This window comes from Vicia villosa, linkage group LG6 (assembly GCF_029867415.1).
Source record: "Vicia villosa cultivar HV-30 ecotype Madison, WI linkage group LG6, Vvil1.0, whole genome shotgun sequence".
In the NCBI taxonomy this organism is placed as follows: Eukaryota; Viridiplantae; Streptophyta; class Magnoliopsida; order Fabales; family Fabaceae; genus Vicia; species Vicia villosa.
The window spans coordinates 103,797,081-103,822,060 of NC_081185.1; positions in this window are offsets into that span (position 1 = coordinate 103,797,081).

Sequence of the window (24,980 nt, forward strand, 5' to 3'; positions counted from 1 at the left end):
TAAAACTGCATGCATAAAATTTTTGTAGGGACTAAAACATGTCATTTTTTTTATAGGCACTAAAAATTAAATTTGAGAATATGTACAGGAATAAAAAACATACTTAACCCTTTTATTTATTTACTATTATTATTAGTGAAATCAAGAATAAAGGTAGGCCTATTTAGCTCACTTTAATTTGCAACCTTTTTTTTTTATTTAGTCTCGTGACTTTCTTATGGACCTTTTTACAATGAGTTATTTGTTTGTTTATATTTAGTTGAATAATTAAATCTTGATTGAGTTAGTTAATTTTGTTAATTAAGATTGATTAGTTTAGTTAATTAATTTTTATTAATAGTACTTGAATTAATCAACTTTTAATTAATCAATTAAATAATTTAATCCGCTTGTTTATTAGTTAATGGGCCGATATTTTAATCGCTTTACTATATTCCTATTCGACAAAATGTATTCCTCTCTCATGACATGTAAATAATGTTACCGCCTTCTGTTATTTGTTCTCATTGTGTTAGTTGATTGTTAATTCAAGAATAAGCGTAAAATGAACTATTTTCAAAAAGAACAAAAATAATGCTCGATCCAATGTCAAGCAATTTCTAAATCAAATTCATAATTGAATGCAACACAACAGCTTGATCCAACGTCAAGTATCTCTTCTAATTAATTCAAAAACTTTCATAAATCAACTTCAAACGCTTGATCCAACATCAAGTCATTTCTCTACGTGAAAATATTGTTCTTATGCAAATTGGATTGAATGGGAAAGATGGAAGAATTTCCAACCTTTTCCTAAATTGATTAAATACAAGTTGAATAGCTTGCCCATTTGATTAACTACGATTGAATAAAAATACTTTAACTAAGCGAGTTTATTTCAAACTCAACTGACAATAAATGAACGAGTTGGATGAATATCCTACCTTTCTCACGAGTTATTGAATACGAGATGTATATCTCGTCCATTTGATACTCACTCACTGTTAAAGAGTTCTGACTAAACTTGTCTCACTCTTTTCAATAAAACCGAATTAAACGGGCGAGCTGGAAGAATTTTCAACCTTTCCCCAAGTATTTGCATACATGATGAATATATCGGCCATTTGAAACTCATATCATATAAGACAACCCGACCCTTCAAAATTATTTTTCGCCCGTGTGCAAATTTGAAAACCTATTTGGAAATGAGTGACTTTTAGCCATTTCGACGTGAAACAAACAAAAGATTCAACTTCCAAAAGCAAACAACGATCAAAGGTTTAAATGCTCAAAATGTCTAACACATCTATCTCTAAAAGAAATCAACCAACACATAGTTTTCTACACAGAACTACGTAGCCTTGAGTTCTCCATCATACTTGGAGATACGTAAGAGCAGGACACAAAGTCTTGTCAGGCCCATACTAAAAAAAACCATTTCGTCTTTTATTTTTTATTTCATAATAAGTAGAAGATCACAATCTATCACGCTAACACTCATTCGCGAGACTAACTAAATGGGTAGAGTTGAGTACAACAGATGTGAGGGGTGTTAATACCTCCCTATTGCATAACTAAATCCCGAACCCGCTATTGGTTGCGGTAACCATTCCTTTTCCTCGTAGGATAGATTGGATGTTTTCCCTTTACTTTATAATAAATAAAGATCGATGACGACTCTATTGTATTCTGAGCGTTCCTTACTCTCCAGTATTTTTTTGCATCGCAAAAGTCTCCCACCACTACTGGTTTCTTGGAAAAGATCCAAAAAGGAAAGGAAAATTGAGCTAGAAATATCTATCCACATAGATTGTCTTGTGGAGAATATCAAAAACTTAAAAAGAAGATGATTGAAGAAAAAATAAAATAAAGGGAGCTAGAACTGAAAGATTCTATAAGTCTTGATCACACTCCATATCCACCATCACGCCATGAGAAATGGAAGAGGGAGCGTCAAAGAAATGATGACGAGTTCACATTAGATGCTACGCGCGAAGTGACTCTAAAGATTGTAAGTAGATACTTTTTTCAAGAATGTTTATTTTAGTTAAATAAAATTTCGTAAAGATGAAATTCCATATGTGTTGTAGGATAATCTGGTTGAAAAAACCAAAGTCGATCTCTTCGCTTCACAAGATCGTCATGACATCTTGGTAGAAGTGATTGGAACCGAGGAGCATCTTAGGCGTGTTTGTGGTCTTGGAAGAGGCGTTGGCTTCAAGGTATTTTTGGACCATCTAAATCATCTAGAGAGAAAAACCGTAAGAAATAAATTGAAGAGATTGTTGTTGTTGAGGTTGAGAAGAAAAGAGAGAAGTGGAAGGAGAAGCAAGATATGAAGTTGGAGGAGGAGGGTGGAGTATAATAGGAAGTTGGAGGAGGATATGAGAGGTTATTACAGACGATGCGGGAGAGCGTCCAAGAGGAGCAAGAGGAGCGAGAGAGGTGAATGAAGAGGAGCTAAAGAAGGTGCCAAAGAAGTGTACTCGTGATGTACTTGACGTATAAGTTGTATGTTGTCGTTATTATTATTTATGTATTTTAATTAGCTATTGTATTTATGTTGTTTTTTATGATGCAAAAATTGAATTCTCTGTGTCTACTCAGCCACACAAATTCAAATCAGTAGGAAATGCATGAGAATGTAGTTGAGAAAGTTACATGTGGTACAAGCACGGAAGAATGTTTTTTCCCAACCATGGCAGTATTGAACCCACACCACCAAAACAAGATAACATTAAGAAACTAGAAATGACGATTGATAGTATTGAAAACTCATCCTTGGATATTAAATTAGGTCATGATACAGATCAATTATGCGCACTTTCTATGATTTATGTACATAATTTATTAGAGGAAATATGTACTTAGACAATTCCATATTACAAATTTGGTGCTCGTAAGTATTAGTTTTTATGTTAATTTATATTTATATTTATACGTTCTTTTAATTTGACATAAAGATTTGCTCTTGCAGGTATATCCATGAGTTTTGTTCTAAAAGGAATCTTCTAAATGAGTATTATATCTTAGATCCATCGCGGATTGCTCTTACTCGCGGTTCACCGAGACACAATATCTTAATTTACACAAGACATGTTGAAAGGGGACATCAAAGATTATTATTTGGCCTCATTTTACCGCAAGTAAGTATATAATAACTTGTATTTTTGTTTATAAATCAATTATATACATATTATTAATTATTTCTGAATGTTTAGGCAGTGAATATTGACAACTAATTATTATATGTCCCAAGAAAAATACTATAGTAGTGTTTTGCTCGTTGTACTCTAGACTCCCTGATGTTAGCGTTAACGCTTTGAATGGGTAAGTGGTATTATTTTTAATACTCAAATTTTAACTTTAGAATTAAATAGTTCATGTTTAATTTTAATCGACATGTGTAGAGCGATGTAGGGATATAATACAATCAAACAAAATGTACTTGGAAAAAACCAAACTATGTTTATCCATAAGTAAGTATATTACTTGTGTTTTTTGATATTATATTATTTGTGTGTATTAGTGTGATATAAATATATGAAAATTATTTATTGTAGCAAAAACAACCCGACGATCATTCTTCTGGATATTATGTTATGAGATATATGCTTCATTTTATCTCTAGAGGAATTACAAATGGCTGGATGAAGAATAAGGTATTAACTTAATCCATATATACACATATTTATATTTCGTAAGTTCACGTTGTTGTTAGCTAATCATAGTTTAAAATTTTTTATAATTATAGGAGTTTAACAACAAAACACCATACTTAAAAGAAGATATGAATGACATCCAATCACATTGGGTCAGTGTCTTATTATCTTGTTATGAATCTCAACAACAATATTTTTTCTTGGTTGTTATAATCTTAATTTTTATATGTATATAGGTTTTGTCATTTTTAATCATGTGCAAATATGTAAATGTGTGGATTTTGTCTTGATGAGAAGGACAATGTAAATTTGTACATTTGGTTTAAAATGATATGATATATTTCAATTATAGTATTCATTGGTTAATAGATTTATAATGATATGATACAGGCCAGTGAAAATTATATAAAATGATACGGGCCAGTGAAAATGATGTAGGCAAAAATGAGATTTAACCCCTCGATTATTACTTAAAACAGAGGTAAATGAATACCTTATTACCTCAATCTTTAAATACAACCGAGAGGTTTATGGCACGCGCAAAAATAAAAATGTGCAGTTGTTAGGGATCGAACCAATGACCCTTTAATTTATAACCTCGGTTTTAAAATCACCGAGGTGTTAAGTGATAGCTTCTCATGTCACCCTTTGTTACATTTCCTGGGTAGCCAAGGTTAAATGCATTTCGCGACTGACATTAGATGTGTTATATGTAGTAGTAAGAGGAGATTGTTAGTCTTCATCCTGACCCTTCTTCACTGGAGCAGGAGACTGTTGTGAATCTTTCACAAATAGAGTAGCCTCCACGATTGTAATCTGGTTAGCCCTAAGGGTAGGTACAATAGCCTCGCCAACAGGGTAGGGGTAGGTGTCGTAGAAGGAGGCGTGACGGGCCAACCTGCATAATTGGTCTTGATGCCTTGAACATTGGTGGGATTGTGGAGAAACTAAAATTTATCCATGTTATCTGTAACATACAACCACACATGTAAAAAAAACTATTCAACTTCGTCCTCAACAAAGATTTATTTCCTCTTTACACAATTAGCCGAAGTTACGATGATGCAGGTATCAATTTTCTTTTTCCTCTGCAGTGAAAAAGAAACTTCACCAGGCTCAAACCCTTCTTCATAACCAAGTCCCATGTATAGGGAACATAATTCCTCCCTTATTGCAATCCTATTATGAAGAATGGACACTCATAAAATGGAACCAAGCACTTGTTAAAGAAGCTACATATCATTTTTTAACCCACGAGAAGGGTCGACCAATCCTGTTGGACATATGACTTCACAGAAGGAGGGGGTGAATTGCATGTTTCAGAAGAGATTGATTTTGAAAAACTTTTGGATTAATTTAAGAGTTTGAGAATGTTTTATAAAAGTTTTAGAAATAAGTAGCAAAAAGTAAAATGTGAAAATTATAAAGTGAAGGGACAGAGAGATAACACAAGAAGCTATAGTGGTTTGGTCAAAAGAAAAAACTTAATCCTCACCCAAAGATTTGTTCTTAAATTATACAATAAACTTGAGTGGTTTTGGTAGGTTGAACTATCAAAACCCCTTATATAAGGAAAAAGAAGTTTGTGGCTAACTTCCAACCAAACCGCGAACACGGAGAGAAGTAGTGTGCCTTCCTTCCAAACGACAAATTGAAGCAGTTAGTCTTCTTTTTAAAAACCAACATGGAACGGTTAGTCTTCAAGCTTAATCAAGATTTTATACTATCTAATCTTGAACCTAGGTGAGCTTTTAATCCAGGCTGAACTCATAAACCTTGAAGATTTTATATCGGGTTGATCCCCAATCTTAGTAAGCTTTTAACACTAGGCTGAGCTTACAAATCGAAAATAGGTTTTACACAGGATAACCACCAACCAGGTTGATATTTTAATATTGGGCTAAATTTGAATCAATGAAGACTTTTAAACATGTTAATCTTTGAACCGAACCTGTGACATAATAACTAAATCCCCAAAACCAAGCTTTTAACAGGTTTAGATTCGAACCCAAATAAATAAGCTATAAATGAATGGATTATTCAAATAAAGTAAAAAAACTCCTTTGGTGAGTTTACAATACTACCATTCTAGAATTATGAATGCCTCGCTAGCAAAAGAACATTTTTGTAAGCGCTACAACTAAATTTGAGTGAGAAAAAGTAAAGAAAACATAATTTAGAGAGAGAGAGTGGGGAGTGAGGTATAAAATATCACGTTTCTAGATATGTAAGTATGTAGGAAGGGATCTTTATTAATAGACTAAATGTTTGGACTAAAAAGGAAAAAAATTAGGGCCAAAATTGATGAGCCAATCGATTGGCATATGTACCAATCGATTGGTTGGCCTAAAAATAATTGATTAGAAAATTTTAAAAGGAAAGACAAGATATATAGTCGTTACCATTCATTAAGATGTTGTTATAAATGTTTAGGATGAATTTTTGCACTAACTAATCAATTGGGTGACGTTTCAATCGATTGGGAGGAACAAAAACTTGTCCAAAACTTTTCTGACAGTTCCTAAATCATCTGACACGACTTCAAAACATATTTACAATTATTTTCTTGAGACATAATTGAATCCCTTAGACGAGACTCAGTTGATTCCCCTAAGCAAGACCTAGTTAATCCCCTAAGGCGAGACTCTATTGAGTCCCTTAGGTGAGACTTAGTTGAGTCCCTCATGCGAGACTTAGTTGAGTCCCCCATGAAATACTTTAAATGCGACATGTCACCTTGTGTGTGGTTAGGGATATGACATGTGTCCTGGTGTTAGTGATGCAACCCACGCTTCACCTATGGGAATTCGAATGTGTGTTGCATTAAACATAATTGATGATGACATTTCTTGGGAAGCCAAGTTTGGCCTTTTTCCATAAACATGTATCAGACTGGGATATGTTTCCCCTATAATTGGACTTCATTCTTTATGAAAACTTGCATGTATCTCCATTTAACCTTTTTCTGCTCAATCTTCTCCCATACAACTAGGAGTGTGTACGGGGTGTGAAACGTATCCTCCATTTAAACTCTTTATGTGTTTAAATTTGTGTAATTTTTTGTAGTTGGGGGGATAGTTCACCCTTTTGACTATCTCGACTATATCAATGGTCTTTCTTCTTCTCATTGGTTCTTCTCTCCATGTCTCCCTTAGCTTCACGAGTTGGCCTCTTACTTCCTTTTGCTTTCTTTGTACCTCATCTATATATGGCTCTACTTGCATCCAACTTTTTCTTGTATTGTATGTATTTTTATACTCTTTGGAGCATCCTATTAAAAAAATTTAGGGCCCTGATGCCGATGCTCTCTGCAAACTTGGACCCGACCTGGAATTCAAAACTCAATAAGTACTTCTTAATCTCTTCATTGACATCTTTCACCATGATAGCCTCCCTATTGAACGACTTTATGTATGATCGCTAGGATTGGTTCTTTTCTTGACTTCTTAATCCAAGAATTGACAAACTCGACCCTTAAATCATGGATCCATGTCATGGCTCTCATTTTTAGGGTGAGGGAAAATTGCTTTCACTTCTCTAGGTCATTTGCACCCTAGAAATCTTGAAGGACCCTTACTAATTCCATGTGTTCATGTGGGTTTTTATTTAATCGTATGTCCCCATCCATAAGGGTTTATCGAACTTATTTCAGATAAGATATCAATTTATCCTACCGTTGAAGGTGTTAATGTTGGTAACATATTTATCTTCTAGGTTTCGTTAGAAGTGCACGAGGGTGATGAACTCCTATGGTGCCGATGGTACCCACAAGATCCATATTTGGGTGATGAGCATTTATATGATGTTAGGTAGCAAGTTATCCATCTTTGATGACCATGCAAAGGCATGACAATTATGCCCGATCTTTATTTTAGTACTTTAGTGTTTTGTTGATGACTCAAATTACACCTCTCACGATCCTCATTGGTACAATTGGTGCATGGTGGCTTAGATTAACCGTTTAAATCCCTCATAATATTTTGTTATGTTTCTTTAAGGCTTTTGATTTACTTTGAACAAAAACCTATATATCCTTTCAATAATATGTTTCTTTTTTCATTGGTAATATGGGCTAATGAACCTAGGACATGTTCTGCTGAGTTGGAGGGAATATTTTCACTGGCATTTATGTATATATTTTTATGTAATTTTCCAGCATTATGATGATTGTTATTGAATTTTTTTTAATCAAAATAGGGCAAAGCCCTGTAAATATATAAAATAAGGAAGAAGGTACAAAAATGAGGGGGGCAAAAACCTGACCTCAAACCTATCTAATCCTGTAATTAGGTAAACCTAATTTGTTTCTATTGAAGTCCAACAAAGCATCATTGTGAACAATGTTCCACCAAGTAAAACTAGAAACCTTTAATCCTAAGTTAGCTAATTTATCTGCATAATGGTTACCTTCCCGATAAATATGGGAAGCAAAAAAATTGAAGTTACGCAACTTAAACAAACAAGAGAGTCCCATCTACTACGGATTTGCCAAGGAACCACCGAAGAGTTGCGAAAAGCTGAAAATATTTGTTATTGAACTTAAAACAATTTAGTACAATTTATGCAAACAAAAACCATATGTGGTGAGTAAAGTTTTATAACATATATATGAGAATTGTGTTAACTACTACATAGCTAACGTGAGAGCACTAGTCATTAGCAAACAAACATAATAATATAACTGAGGGATGTGTAGAGCTGACTAATTTAATTATGTAACAACTATAAACTAACTAACTAACTAACTAACTAAACTAACACTAAAGAAATATTATTATAAAATTATTAAATCTCCCTTTGAATCCTTTTCCCTTTTCATGTGATTAAATCTCCCTTTGAATCCTTTTCCCTTTTTTGTGGCCAAATCAAGATTATTCGTATTTGGCCAAAAACCTTTTGGTATTTGGCCAAATCAAGGTTATTCATAATTTTGGCCATAATTTAATTTTCTAAACCCCAATTCTTTTCTTGTATTATTATTATTACTATTATTATTCCTATTCTTATTATTATCTTATTTTTTGCAGGTACTTCCTTTGGCCAAAAGGGAGCAGATTGCACGTACACCATGGAATTGCATATCCCTTCCAAACTGAATTACAGCTTGGACCCAATTATGGTGTTGGGCTTAGTGGGCTCCTAGCGTATGTTTTCTCTTGCTGATTGCACCCCCCTTGGTTTGTTTTTGCTTACCCTTTTTATCCTCATTTTAATTAAGTCAAGGTTTTTTAAAAACTAATTTAATTAACTATGTTTTTTTGGCCAATTAGGTTTTTTATCCAAAAATAATTAATCTAATTAATTTGGTTTTTTAATCAATTAGGTTTTTAGTCGTAATAATTAATTTGATTAATTAGGTTTTTTAGCCAATTAGGTTTTTAGCCATAATAATTAATTTGATTAATTAGGTTTTTTAACCCATTAGGTTTTTAACCAATTTAATTAATTAGGTTTTAACCAATAATTAATTAGATAATTTAGGTCTATAATTTTAGGTTTATTTTCACTTATTTTCAAACCTTAAATTTCAATTCGCGATCTTCTCTTCTCATCTCATACTCTATGATTGTCGCATGTTTGTGTAATTTTTGTATTTTATTTAATTATTCATTTATCTATTTATTTAAATTCTATAAGGTGTACAGGTTGCAAATTTTTGTGATGTAATAGTAATTAGGGCCTTTACTTTTCCGCATTTCCCTCGTTTTGGTTATGTAATCCACCTCCCCGAAGCCTTGTAATAGCGTAGGATTTTATTTTTTCTGCTTTTACTTTCCGCACCTATAAACTGCTATAAACTCTTTAGATGTATGTTAATAGGATTGTATGGCAAGATAAGACTGAACATAGAATAACCCTAATTTTCAGGATTAAAATAAATCAATCACTTGTGTTTCACACACTCACCTTTAGGGTAAGTCTTCTTATGTTGCCTTTTCGATTAAATAGTCAAGTCCCTCGGATGTAGGGATACCTTAGCCTGCTGCCTACGAATAAAGTCATCATAAAAAGATCATAGTCCCTTCGAGTTGTCTACGATAAATGATCTTGTCCCTCGGTTAAATGATGATAGTCCCTTTCGATTGCTAAGGTGTCCTTACCGGTTGCCTGTTATGACTATTCTCATAAATTCATAGGACTTCCTTCCCTTCTTATGGTATGGATAGCCTTATGGCAAACGATGACCCTCGATGACCCGTACATCCAATGAAAAGACTACCTGCCTAACAATTGGTATGGATAGCAAAACGAAAGACTTAAAGAATAAGAAAGACGAACTTAGGGTAGGTAGCTCTTAAATGCTTGCTCAATACTTCAAAATGCTTTTCACACCTCTTTTCAAAACAGATTTCTAAAAGGCTACACTTATTTACAAGTTAAAGTCCTTATTCAAAAATATTTTACTATACACACACTACTCTCTTTTCAAACAATTCAAACAAACAAGTGAGCTAAGCAATTAAGAGGCCATGGATAACCATGGATACAAAGGGTGCTTACACCTTCCTTTTGTATAACCTACCCCCCGAACTCGAAATCTTTCAAAGGTCTTTCCTGTTCTTTTTTCCTTTCCAATTAGATAAAATAAAAGTTGGTGGCGACTCTTGCTATCCGCAATATTTTAAAAAGTCAGTTCTCCCACCGTGTTACAACAAGTATTCAAATTGATTCCCATATTCGGGAGACTTAATGTGTTAAAATGATACCAATCTTGTAAAGTTTTCCCAAGTCTCCACAATCTAAACTCAAATTAATCTATATCCTAAAATGTTCAAAATATGCATTGTGTTTCTAAGTTAATTTTTTTGTTTTGTTATGGTTCAAGAAATCGGAAAAATCAGTAAATAGCAGAAACCACGCAAAAGACTGGACAACACATGCATTGACTTGATTAACAATATTTAAACTAGAAATATTAAAGTCCTAATAATATAAAAATAAACTAGGAAAGCGATAAAACAATAAAGGAAAACAGTAAAGTTCTCCTACACTTAAAACATGCATTGTCCTGAATGAAAGAACATAAATATAAAATAAGAGTGAGAGTGTGAGAGAGGAAAGAACACACCCGAGCAGTCAAAGAGGATAGGTGATTGCATGTACAACCTTTTCTAGTGAGGACTATTTTACAGTCTCTCCTTCCAAAGTGGGCTCTCATGGAGCAGCTCCGGGTAGTGTTCAATGACCTTGAAATTTGTTTTAGTGTCTTCGCCTTTTATTCCAGAATCAAAGAACAATCTCTGATAAGTAAAAGTGTCGAATGTGCATGTGAAAGTGATGTCATTTCTTACAACATCAAATATCAATGGTTGAAGGGGCTTCCTCACTGCTTTTGTTTCATCTGAAAGTACCCTATCAAGAATGTCAGCCAAGGTCCATCCAATTCCCTTTTTACGTTTCTGCAATGATTTCTCTTCCTGCTCAAATTTAGTAGTTGATGAATAATCTAAATCTCTAAGAAGTGAATCATGCTCTAAAGAAGGTGGTTATCCAATGGATGGTGCAGTTGGGGAAACAGGGATGTCGAGAGCTTCAACGGTATAAACAACTTTATTGACAACTTAATATGTAGGACCAACGTCAACCTGCATGGCTTACTCATTCTCGCCACAAACAGAACAAATGTTAGTGTCAATATATGCATCACAAGAGTAAGTATCATCAAATTCAGACAGTGATGGAAAATCAGATGAAAACATATCTGAATAAGTATCATCAACCAACTCAGAAAACAACTCAATGTGAAAAACATAATGTTCTTCCACCTGATGTTTCATACCAACAATGTCTCTATTCAGCATTAACAATTGGAACACACAAAAAACGATTAAAATAAAATAATCAAATACAAAAACACAAAATTTAATCTAATTAAATAAAATTAGAATTTCACAATTTTTTCGGAATTTTCTGAAACTATGAAAATAGAAATAAAATCATGAAAAATAGAAAAGCAAGGAATTTGCGATTTAGAGAGTCAAAATCCTTTAGAATTTGAATTTTTGGAAAAAAATTCAGAGCAAATAAAAACAAGAGCTTCCAGACTTTACCTGATAGACTGGAATACTTACTATTGAACTGCAATCCGTACTGCACCCCTGAAAATCAACAAACACGACAAAATAAAACACGACAAATTTTAACAATACTAAAAACTAGAATCCTAAACTTGGTTAATATTATCAAAGAGTCTCCAGCAATGGCGCCAATTTGATCTGTTGTCGCACATAGGTCAAAAACGAGTAAATAAAAACAGTAATTAAGGAGAAACAACACTCGAGTATCGTACCATAAGGACTCTTGATTAAAATTAACCAACTGAAACGAGGGGTTTTAGGTTTTGAATTAGAATATGTGATTAAAAATAAGTGATTATGAAATAAGTTAAAATGGCTAATCTACTGATCCTGGTTCCAACTTATCATTGATTATTATAATTCCAACCTCCTAAGCGGATTATCTAATCCTATTCGATTATAAAACTCACTGACAAGTGCACCTCGTTTTATATGATGTAAGTTACTTTTATCCGAATTAAGCAAACAGCTTTAAGCTCTCGCGAATTAAGCAAGCGTGACTCTATCAAACACGGTAACGAATAAGCTACGCTAACATGATTATGGTTAAGGAGCATTCAATAATAGAATTAAATTAACACTACTATATGATAATCGAATTAAGCAAACAATGATCACATAAAACATTGAAAGGAATAGGTTTTGGATTGAAATTTTATAACCTCAAAGTATGATAGAACCTGTAATTAACAGATTTTGCCTTGGGATTAATTCTCCATGAATTGTACAGCACAAAGAATAATTTATTGAATAGTGAACAGTAGAGTGGTTGAATGCTCTTGAAAAAAATATAAGGATTCGCAATTCTAATTCAAACCCGGTCGTAAAACATAAAACCGGCCCAAAACTAAATATTTCTCAAATCTGGAACTTTAACGAGTTATTTGAGTCTTCTTCACGCCAAATCAGTTTTTGGCTTCAACACGAAACTTGTAGCTCTTTCTCTTTGTTTTCCAACACATATCAGAATGCGCAAAATGTTATCTCGCAACTCAAGTTATGGTCTCAACAGTGACATATCAAATAACCGCTAATGATGAAAATTAAATATGAAAATTAAATATGAAAATTAAATAATGGCAAAATAAATTAAAATATAAAAACATAGTAAAATAGTAAAAATAAGAAAACAAACTAAAGAAATGTTTAAGTGTAATAGTAGAAGAATATGCATCAAAATGCACTAATCATGGATCTATGGTTAGTTCTCGTTGTTATCTAGATCGATTCTCTCAATTCCGTAGAAGGCAAAAAAGAATTGAACACAAAATAACATTGAATAGCTATAAGAAGAGATTAATTATAAAGAGAAAATCTAAACAGATCACATAGTTCACATTGTTGAGGAAAAATTAATCCAATGGAGACCTAAGCTAAGGAAACTAGCCACTCAACCTTAAGAGATTTATAAAAATTACAATATAGAGGGAGATATTAGCCTTACAAATGATTGAAGATGATTCCCTGATGATGTTATGCATTTTCCCTTCTCCATTGCTTCACAATATGTCTATTTCTCATCAAAATTTGCAACCCTAATGACTAAATGAGTTTTACATTATATAGAAAATTCGATAATCATAGCATCATGTTCCTCTTATCCTTAGGCGTGCCATGGTTTTGCGACTTGCCTAATGTAGTAGTATGCGATCGTAGAAAAACACCACTCTATTACTTATGAGCACCACTATTTCTTCCAATACTAATAACCAAATAAAATGCCACTTTTGTATATAGAGCGCCGCTTTTATATTTTAGTTGCCAAATATAGTGCCAATATACTTAGGGTGAAATGTCTTTAAATGTTGATTTTTCTTCTTTCAGACTCAAATAACACCACTCTACTATCTGTGTGAGACACAATTGTTGCTTATTTTTCAATTTCTTATATTTTTCGTCAATTTCTCGTGTGCTAGTCCTTTCCTTGCTTTGTAATCATAACTTACACGATAAAAAATCACATAATTTATTTGGTTAGGATGATTTTCGCTCGGATTGGTGTTTTCCATAATTCTGTAAAGTCCCACAAAACATAAACAAATTAAAAGTAAAAAATACAAAAAAAATACTAGAAATCATGCTAAAAATTTGATACGACAAACTAAACACAAGAAATGAGGGTTTGAATTGGGTTTCAAGGTTTAAAATAAAATTCTTCCCAAGTCAAAAACAAAGAACACAACAAAAATAAATGACTCAATTATTTTTATCCTAGTTCACTATTAACGAAGTTAATCCAGTCCACCCGCCAAAGTGATTTTGCCTTCTCAACAAGGACTTAATCCACTATAACCAAACTGATTACAGAACCACATCAAAGACCAACGGTCAGTATTGCAAACCTCAAAGACTACCCGTCAATGTCTTCTTGAGAAATTATGACTATACCTTAGTCTTTCAAGGAACTATCAACTTACAAGTTGAAATACAAAGGTTTTGTTTATAGAGTTGCTTCTTAAAGGTAGATTACACAAATTTGAATATAATCAAAAACACAAAAGTGTTTATAACAAGCATATGAACAAAATCTCACTTGCTGAAAATTAACGAACACAAGTTCACTTGCTTTTTAGAAAACTTTACAAAGAATACATAAGAGTAATTTGAACAGCGTTTGAGTGTAAGTTTTGTAGAGTGTTGTTAGCAAGAGTTCTTCTTATCTTCAATCGTTCATGTCCTCCTTTTATAGCCACAAAGAAGTCCGTTGAATGGTAGAATAAGAATACTTAATTCCAGCAATTTTGTCCATAACGGTCAGTGAGTGACTGGTCGACAATATGGTACCATAATACATGATAAGTGTCAAATTGTAGTTATTTTTGTATATAGTTTATGGCACTTATCGTCTATTTTTCGTCAACTTGTGCGTGAATTCACACATTTTAGCTTGATTTGTAGATATTGTGTACAATTTGTGTTTTTTATTCATTTATGTACTGTTTGATAGTTTTTCATTCATTTTGTAGATATTCATTCATAATTGGAGCATCGAGTAATAAAAGCCGAAGAAATAATCAATAATGCAATTTTTAGCAATTCATCAAAGAATAAGGCTCAAAACAAAGATGATAAAATAATCAATTTGGTTGATATTTAGGAATTTTTAAATAGATCATTAAATAAGATTTCCAAAGCTTCAAACCCGGCGTAAATGGGAGTTACGGTTCTCAAGTTATGGCGAAAACAAGTACTGAAATTTTTTCAACTCAGCACAGAGCGCGCTAAGCACCCACAGACCGGGCTAAACGCGCCATGCTACTTTGAAACTCACTAAATAGGGAAAAAATAAATTTTTAGGGCATGGTTTGGGTATTTTTGAGTCCCAACTCCATCACCTTCATTCTTTTGATGTTAGAGCTTAGAAAACAACATTTGGAGGTTGTAATCGGATGATCCGGAGTCGTAGCCTCTTTGCTCGTGATTGACACCGTGAACGATTTGGTTTTCTTCTCCATTCTTCTCTTAGTAAACTTCATTTGTTGGGGTTTGTTTGTAAGTATACCTTGTTTGTATGTATATTTATTGCTCATGGTATTGTATAAAACCTCTTTTACAAATCAATGTTGATGTTTATCTTTGTTTTTGCTTTGTGCTAGGATTTGAGTTGCTTTAGACATAAACTCCTCAAATATTATTCTTGGATGAATATTTGATATGTTATAGACTCTAGATATAGATTTAAGCTTAGTAATCACAATGGGTATCGACTCTTAATGCATTCGTGTTGGTTGAGTTGTGCGAGACATCGTCGACGAGATCAAAACGGTTGATATCTCAACTTTGCATTAGACATAACCTCTGTTGCGAGTGATACATGATGATATTGAAGAGTAATTTAGGTTGAGTATGACTAAGTAATCTTTTTAAGTATTTGACGGGTAGATTGATCCGCTGTCGCGCGCGGATCAAAAACGAGTTATTTTGAATAAAACTGTAGATAGCGATAAGTGACTCGAATATCGTCTCTCAAGGACTCTTAGTTATTACTAACTGAAATCGAATTGGGGGGGTTTGGTTTGGTGGTCGAATTAGAAAAAGTGCTTAAAATAAGTGATTCTAAGAATAAGCTGTTGTAAAAATAAGTGATTATGGGATAAGCCAATCTACCGATTCAGTTCCTACCAATCATCGATTATTATAATTTCACTATCCTAAGTGGATTACATTCCTGTTCGATTATAACATCAATCAACAAGCGCAACAACATTATCAGAATTATATTTCCCGTTTGCCGAATTAAGCATTCGGTTAAGCATACAGCAGATTAACGATTAAGCAACGATAAACGCAAATAAATTGGAAAACATAAATCAATCGAACCAAACAATCTACTCTACGAATAATCAGATTAAGCAAATGATAAACACAAAGTAGAATTGAAGGAATTGGAATTATAATGCAAAATTATATTAATCTCATAGTTTAGGAACCTGAATATGGAAGATTAACCAAAAGCGATTAGTTCTCCATAGCCATTCGTCAAAGCTTCGATTTTTCGTGAATAGTGATAAAAGTGAACAGTAACGCGGCTGCCCCCTATAGGAAATAATACAACCCGCTTACAATCCAACTGGGTCAAACATACGACCCAGGCCCAAAAATAATGGTTCAAAACTTAAATAAAACTAGTGCTGTAACTTCAACGAATTTTCTTGCCCTGCTACAGTCCGATTCTGACTTCGACTTCAACATGAAAGTCGTAGCTCTCTCTCTTAACTTTCCGGCAATTATTAGAATGCCTCAATCGGACTCCTGGAACTCCAGATATGATCGTTTTTGTGCAGACTGTTAATGCTGAAAAATTAATACGAAAAACAAATAAGTGCAAAAATAAAATAAAATATTAAAACATATTAAAGCATAAAAATAAATAAAACAAACCGAAGAATCCACTTTTGAGTTTGTGAACCTGTGATCTAGATGCACCTGTAGGAAAAACACCAGCAACAAGAAAATTATCAATGTCAGCGAACCAAGGTGTAATCCCATGCAAAAGAAACAACTGCTCATCAGGAAAGTCATCCTAAATAGGAAAAGGGTCTTCATCTCTCTCTATCCTGCTCAAGTGGTCAGCCACTAAGTTCTCAGCTCCACTTTTATCTTTAATCTCGACATTAAACTCTTGAGCAACAACATCCACCGAATCAATCTCGATTCTGTATCCGCCTTCTTCAGCAAGTACTTTAAAGTTGCATGGTCAGTAAAAACAACAACCTCGGAACCTAGCAAATAAGATCTGAATTTGTCAAGAGCAAAAACAATAGCTAGCAGTTCTTTTTCAGTGGTAGTATAATTTGACTATGCAGAATCTAAAGTTCTAGAAGCATAGTAAATAACATGGGCAGTCTTGTCAACTCTTTGTGCAAGGAGAACCCCAACAGCATTATTAGAAGCGTCACACATGAGCTCAAAAGGAAGTGTCCAGTCAAGGGGATGAATGATGGGAGCGGAGGTCAATGCTTTCTTCAAGAAGTCAAATGCTTGTTTGCATTTGTCATCAAAATCGAAAGTGACGTCATTCTTCAACAAGTTTGACAGCGGAAAAGCTATCTTGCTGAAATCCTTGATGAAACGCCTGTAAAAACCTGCATAACCAAGAAAAGAATGAATCTCGTGAATGCAAGAAGGGTAAGGCAGTGTAGAAATCACATCAATCTTAGCAGGGTCAACAGAAATTCCTTTTTCAGAAATAATGTGACCAAGAACAATTCCCTGCTCTACCATAAAATGACATTTTTCATAATTCAACACAAGGTTAGTCTCGATGCATCTTTCTAAAATCAAGCTTAAACTGTTCAAGCATGCATCAAAAGAAGAACCATAGACAGTAAAGTCATCCATAAACACTTCCATGCAATTTTTAATAAAATCAGAGAAAATACTCATCATGCATCGTTGAAAAGTGCCAAGAGCATTGCAAAGGCCAAAAGGCATCCTCCTGTAAGCAAATGTACTGAATGGGCACGTGAAAGTGGTCTTTTCTTGATCTTCAGGTGCAATATGAATCTGAAAGTAACCTGAAAAACCATCAAGAAAACAATAATGTGATTTACCAGCTAGCCGTTCAAGCATCTGATCAATGAACGACAAAGGAAAGTGATCCATTCTAGTAGCCCGGTTCAATCTCCTGTAATCAATACAAACTCTCCAGCTGTTATGGACTCTAGTGGGAACAAGTTCATTCTTTTCATTTTTTACCACTGTGAGTTCAGATTTCTTAGGTACAACCTGCACTGGACTTACCCACTTACTGTCAGAGATAGGATAAATGATACCTGCTTGCAAGAGTTTGGTTACCTCTTTCTTTACAACATCAAGAATCAAAGGATTAAGCCTCCTTTGGGGCTGCCTTACTGTTTTCGCTACATCCTCAAGTAAAATCCTGTGCATGCACATCGAAGGACTAATACCTGGAAAGTCGGCTAATGTCCACCCGATTGCTTTCTTGTGCCTTTTCAAAACCTGCAAAAGTTTGTCTTCTTGATTGATATCAAGGTTAGAAGAGATAATAACAGGAAGTTTTTCATTACACTCCAAGTAAGCATATTTTAGGTTCTCAGGGAGCTCTTTTAGCTCTAAGGACGGGGGTTGCTCGATGGATGGAAGGCTTGGGGCAGCCGGGATATCAAGAGCATCAATTGCAAAAACATATTCATCGGTAACAGCTTCACATGTGGGAAACACATCAGCCTACAAAGCATCATTAATCTCAGCACAAACAACACACACGTTAGTGTCAGTGCAATCAGAACATGAGTAAATATCATCAAATCCCGATAAAGACGGAAAATCCATAGAAAATAATTTAGAACAGGTGTCATCAACTAATTCAGATATTAACTCAATATTAAAAACCGAATGCTCCTCCACAGGGTGTTTCATGGCATCGAAGATGTTAAATTTTGCAACGATGTCACCAAATTCCATGGACATGGTTCCATCGTCAACATCAATTTTTGTCTTCGCCGTTTTCATGAACGGTCTGCCTAAAATGATGGGAGCTCTGCTTGTCTTAGTTTCTCCTTCCATGTCTAGAATATAGAAATCTGCAGGAAAAATCAAATCGTTAACTTGAACAAGAACATCTTCGACTACCCCGGCGGGTCGAGCGTTGCTCCTGTTCGCCAATTGAATGATTAACCTGTATGCTGCAAAGGACCAAGACAAAGGTTATTATAAACAGAAGTAGGCATAACATTAATGCCCGCTCCCAAATCAAGCATGCAATTCTCAAATTTACTATCCCCGATGGTACAAGGAATAGCAAATGTTTCCGGATCCTTCTGCTTTTGTGGCAGAACCTGATTAGTGAGGGCTGAAACATTTTGCTCGCCTACAACCTTTTCGGATGATTGTTTAGGCTGGATAAAGGCAGAAATGTTTCGTCCTAAGTTCACTCTTTCACTTCCCTTCATCCTCCTCTTGTTGGTACACAAATCTTTCAGAAACTTTGCATACTTAGGAACCTGCTTAATAACATCAAGTAGCGGAATGTTTACCGCAACTTTTCGGAAAACATCCAATATCTCTCTTTCTTTGTCTCCCTCCTCAATTCTTTTATTTTTCAAAACTCTATGCGGGAAGGGGACTTGGGGCACATACTCCTTTTCTTTAATTTTTTTAGTTTCGACCACATCAGAAGAAGGAGAAGAAAGTTCAGCTGGCGGAGGTTCAGGGGAAGAAAGTTCAGAAGTTACCTCAATGATTTTTTTTATTTTCAGGGGCTGTTTCTGTAACTTTTTCGGATCACAAAGAAATAGCACTCACATTAGCATTAGGACCATTCGAATTGACAACTGTCTAGGCTGGAAGTTGGTTCGAACCTTGAGCTTGCATGTTATTTATTTGAGTAGCAAGTTGTCCCATCTGTGTGTTCAAGGTCTGAATGCTAGCATCGGTCCTTTGTTGGAACTGAAGGTTGTTCATGGCCATTTGTTTAATAAGATCTTCCAAGGATGGTCTGGAAGTAGCTGGAGGGGTGTGATGTGGCTGGGGTAATGGAACGGACAACTGTTGTTGGGAGGGCTGCTGATTTTCATATCAAAGGTTGGGATGATATTTGTTGGTGGACAAGTCAGGGGTGTTGTTGTTGTACCTGTTCTGGTTGTAAAGGATGGTTGCATAAGCTTGAGGCAGCTCGGTAACAGTATCATCTTTCAGAAGAGGACAAGCATCGGTCGGATGATCATGAGCTGTACAAATGCCACACACAGTTGCTGTTTGAGGTTTTTCTACTGCAAGTTGTTTGACTAATGCGGTCAGCTCATTAATTCTGGTTTCTAAAGCTTTGTTCGAAGAACCCTGAATTTTATGCACACTGTGGTGTCGTTTTCTTTACCTCCCCGTTTCACTTGGGAGGACGGCACGCTAAACCCTTCACGCGAAATTTGGAAGGAGAATGCGCCCGTGGTGGGATGAATTTTGTTTCAGTTCTTCCTACGATATCACACGAACTTTCTTATTTGTCCTACGAGTAGGAAAGGGAAAAAAAGATCTCAACTAAACCCTAGGAGTTTGCTAAGTGTGGGGATTTCACCTAGACTAGAAATTTTGGAGTCCGGGAGGTCGGTTATACATAGGGAAGTGTTTAAACACCCTACATATCTGTAGTACTCTACAGGAACCTTCTCTGTGTCATTTGTGATTGTGTTTGCTGCTAATGATTGGGAAAGTTTCTCCTTTGTGTTAGGAGAAGGAATTGAATTGATTTGAAAAGACAGACAGATAGACAGACTGACTATTTTTGGTATTTTATTAGCTCGCTGAGATTCCTTGTGAACCTCATGCCTACATATCCCTAGTGGAAGTCAGAGCTTAATGTAGTTCGGGGAACTAACTAGGGAAATTAATTGTTTTTGGTGCCTTGCTTAAAGCTCAAGGTTGAAGCTTGGAATTAAATCTCTGTTTACAGTAAAGAGACATGAAATCATCTTTACAGAGAGGTATTAGTACTATTCTACCACAAACATTTAAAGGAGTGACAGAATAACTGAATTCATTTCATTCAAGAGGGGGACCTTACTTGTGTATGTGCAAGTATACCAGTCAAATGCCTCTTAAATGAAAGAAAGATGCTCATCCAAATTAGGGAAAGTTACCACATGTCTGGGTTTTACTGCCAGCTCATGCCTTTCAAAATCCTAAATGGGAGACTTGATTAAAATTGAAATGAAATGTTTGTTTGTTTGAATGTGGTAGAGTAGTAAAAATATCTCTCTATAGAGATAAGCTATGTCTATCTACTGTATAAAAGATTTGACTTTAGCTGGCTTGTATGAGGCCCAAGCTTGAGGCTTTTTGATTGATTAATTAATTATTATTGACTCTGGGAGATGACTCCACTGGGGATTAATTACAGGGTATTTTTGTGTTCTGTACAAAGCCCAGAATTGAGGCTGACTCTACTTAGGGAGACTCTATTTATGTGCCTTGTACAAAGCCCAAGGTTGTGGCTAACTGTTGAGGATAATTGAATGAATGACTCTATTTTATGTGCCTTGTACAAAGCCCAATGTTGTGGCTAACTCTAGCTAGGGAAAACATTATTTTCTGCCTTGTACAAAGCCCAAGGTTGTGGCAGACTCTTAAATAAACTGAGTATGGATGACTCTATGGGGAAAATATCCTAGGTGTTAGGAATCTTTGACACATGAAAATATGGTTTATCTTCCTTGTACAAAGCCCAAGGTTGTGGCTACTGAATGATGAAGAACTCACTGGGGAGACTCTATTATCTGCCTTGTACAATGCCCAAGGTTGAGGCTGACTCTTGACAGGGGAGTTTTATTGTTTGGTGCCTTGTATGAAGCCCAAGGTTGAGGCTAACTGTTTTGGTTTTGACTCTACTGAGGAGATTTTATTTATTAAAAGACTGTTTTTCTTTGGAAGCTAACCCTTTCCAGGGATTTTGACTCAGCTGGAGAAATTATTTGGTAAAAGACTGACTTTATCATGTTTTTTGGAGGCTGACCCTTTCCAGGGGTTTTGACTCTTTTGGGGAAATTATCTCCTAAGAGAAATGAATCTTTATTTATTTTGACATTTAATAATTGACTTTGGAGGCTAACCCTTTCCAGGGATTTATATTAAAAATGAAAGAATGTGTGGAAGCTAACCCTTTCCAGGGATTTTGTTGAAATGAATGGCAGAAAGATTATCTAATGGAGACTTCTTGTTTAAAGCCCAAGATGAAGGCTGACACATGCTGAGGAGAAAATAAACATAGATCCTAGACTCTGCTAAGGAAGATTGATGAAGATAAGGGTGACAGAGACTGTCCATGTCTCTCATTCCAAAAATGTACTCAATGTAGAATTGAGACAAACTTAGCTTGTTTAAAGTCTGGTTTAAAATGGAAGAAACTCACCAGGGCAGGCTAAAAGGTGACTAAAGACCTGTTCCTATGTTTATAAGAAACCTGATGGGTCCTTGTATACAAGCTCAAGAGGAAGCTGGAAATGCTTTTAAGAAGCCTGTTGGTCCTTGTACAAAGCCCAAGAGGAGGCTAATCGAGGGTCCTTGTTATAGCACAAGAGAAAGCTATGTGGTTTTGAACTTATTTTGGCTCTAAGCAAATGGGTAAGAGGTTTCACCGGGAATAATTCCTCTTTGGGTGGATGTGTCCTATATTTTTGGATTCTAAGGTTTTTGCCAAGATGTTTCACCGGGAATAATTCATCTTGGGGGTTTGAACTACAGATCTCTAATTAGGAAAGAGCCTTCACCGGGAAGACATTCTCAATCCTAGGTCATATTCCTATAATATATATATATATATATATATATAGTTTAACTGTCCTAAGGTTTATACTCAAACGTAGTTCTAAACTAATATATATGCACAATTTATATTTGACAGTAATTTAAATAAAGACTGTAAATTGAAAGCTTGTAAAGCCTAACCTGGATGGAGTGGAGGCCATTGAAGAAGTATGTACAGAGTCTCAACAATATTTTTGTTGTTTTGTTGATAACAGTTGAATATATATGATAAACAGTTAATGGTTTTTGAAAACAGAAGAAGTGAAGATGGACAAAGGTCACATAGGTATCTGAAGAGTTTCACCGGGAATAATGCCCTTCAAATACCAGAAGAATGTTTTGAAAACAGAAAGAAGATTTTGAAAATACAGTTTTGAAAACAAGCTAAGAAGAGAAGGTTTTTGGGACTTACACTCTATTAGAGGCCCAGTACTTTACAGTACTGGCTATAAAAGCAAATTGAAAATGATTTGAAATGATTACTGTTATGAAAACAGTTGAATAACAATTGATTTACTATTTATGAAAAAAAACAGTTGAAGAGTTTTAGGCCTACCTCGAAGAATGAGAAATTGGATTTCTGAGTTTGAGGTGTTACCTTGATCCTTAAGTGATATGCTTGGAATAAATTAGGATCTCAACAGTCATTGAGCATCCGCATCAGCAGAATAGAACGTCGGATAAGCTCACAGCTTACAGCATTCCATGATCACTTAGTAATTGTTTATGAACTTCTACAGCAAATAGAAGACCAAACAAACAGACAAAGCAAGAGAGCAACAGAGAAATAATCTCGAAGTCTCGGATGAAGTGAGGAAATTCAAGTAAGGTGTAACAGTAATCAAATAAAAATTTAATTGATTAACTATACAACACAATATGAAAATATCAAACTTAAACAAAATTAATCTAAGAAAAGATATTTTTTGTAGTTTTCTGAAAGAAGAAAAATAATTTAGAAACATAAATATAGGTATGTATCTAATATATTATTTTGAGTTTTTAATAAGGATTATAAAAGAGAATAAAATCCTACATTAAAATTAAAATGCTAAATCATTTTTATGAAAGATAATTTTCTAAAAGAAAAAGAAATTTGATAATTGGGCTAGAGGTGTGAAATTCGGATGGGGGGTGTGAGAAGCCCAACTGAAAAAAAACTGAATGAAAAATAAAAACACTGGGTCGGACCGGGTCGGGTCAGAGTGACCCGGATCCGCCCATGCCTCTTTCCACAAGCTGGGTTTGAAAACCCTAAAGAAACATAGAGGCAGCAGCGCCTCTTTTCCTCTCATCACTCTCTCACGATGCTTTTTCTGGAGAAAACAAACTTGGAGAACGAATTCTCTCTTCTCTGCTCATAGCGAACAACAAAAACAACGATTCTCACCGGTTCGTCATCTCACTCTCTCTTGCTGAGTTCTCTCTCGAACTCGTTCTCTTCTTGCGATTGAACAACAACGACAATCTAATGTTCTCTCGGTGTTCAACTCTCTCGCAAAGTGAACGACAACAATAAAAACCCTCTCGGTTTCTCTTGCTGAGTTCCTTTCTCAGACTCGTTCTCTGCTCTATCATCTAATAGCAACATCAACAACTTCCAGCGGCCATGTGAGGACGATTTAGGTATGTTCTTCTTAATCCCAACTTTCGATTGAAAATGAATTTATTCGGCTAAGCCACAAACTCTTCATCACAGTATTCATTTTTAGACTCAAACATACACGCATAAGAACCTAAAGCTAGCAAACGTAATGATTCTGTGCAATTTCTATTTTACAGGAAAAAATAAAGTTCACGGCAATATCATTGATAATGAGTTCGGAATCGATTTACCTGCGGCGAGGAGACTTTCGCCGGATTTTGTTGAGGTATGCGTCAATTCTGTTTCTGGAAATCTGTAGACTTGTATTGGTTGCTGAATTTTTGAATTGATGCTTTGTGAAATTGTTGTGTTGTTCTGAATTCTTGCTACTACTGCTTCAGAATTGTTGTGATGCTGAACAGTGATGAACTGTTATGTTGCTGAACTGCTTGCGGTGTCAGTGTTTCAATTGCAGGTGAACAAGAACCGTCGGCTGCTGTGTTGAACCGTTGAAGGTATGCTTCAATCCTCTTCTTTTTTTCTGAAAATTTGGGTGGTGTTATTGAAGAACACCCTTGAATTGTTGTTGTAGAACAACTTTGAATTGTTGTTACTAACAACTTTGATTTGTGGTTGTAGGCTCCCTTTGATGAAGACGATACCACCACCTCTTTGGATATGCGGGAGACTTGAAGATGGAACTTCAAGTTGTTGGGAGCTTGAAGATGAAGATCTTCAAGTAAGGTATGAAGAACTACCTTTTCCTCCTTTGTAACTAGAATGCTCACCTCCAATAGAGAATCTCTTGGCTTGAGAATTTCTTCTTGCCAAGAGGTCTATTGAACAATATATGAGCAATAGAGAGAAGAGAGAAAGCAAGAATTTAAGTTGCTTTGGTGTGACAAATACTATGGA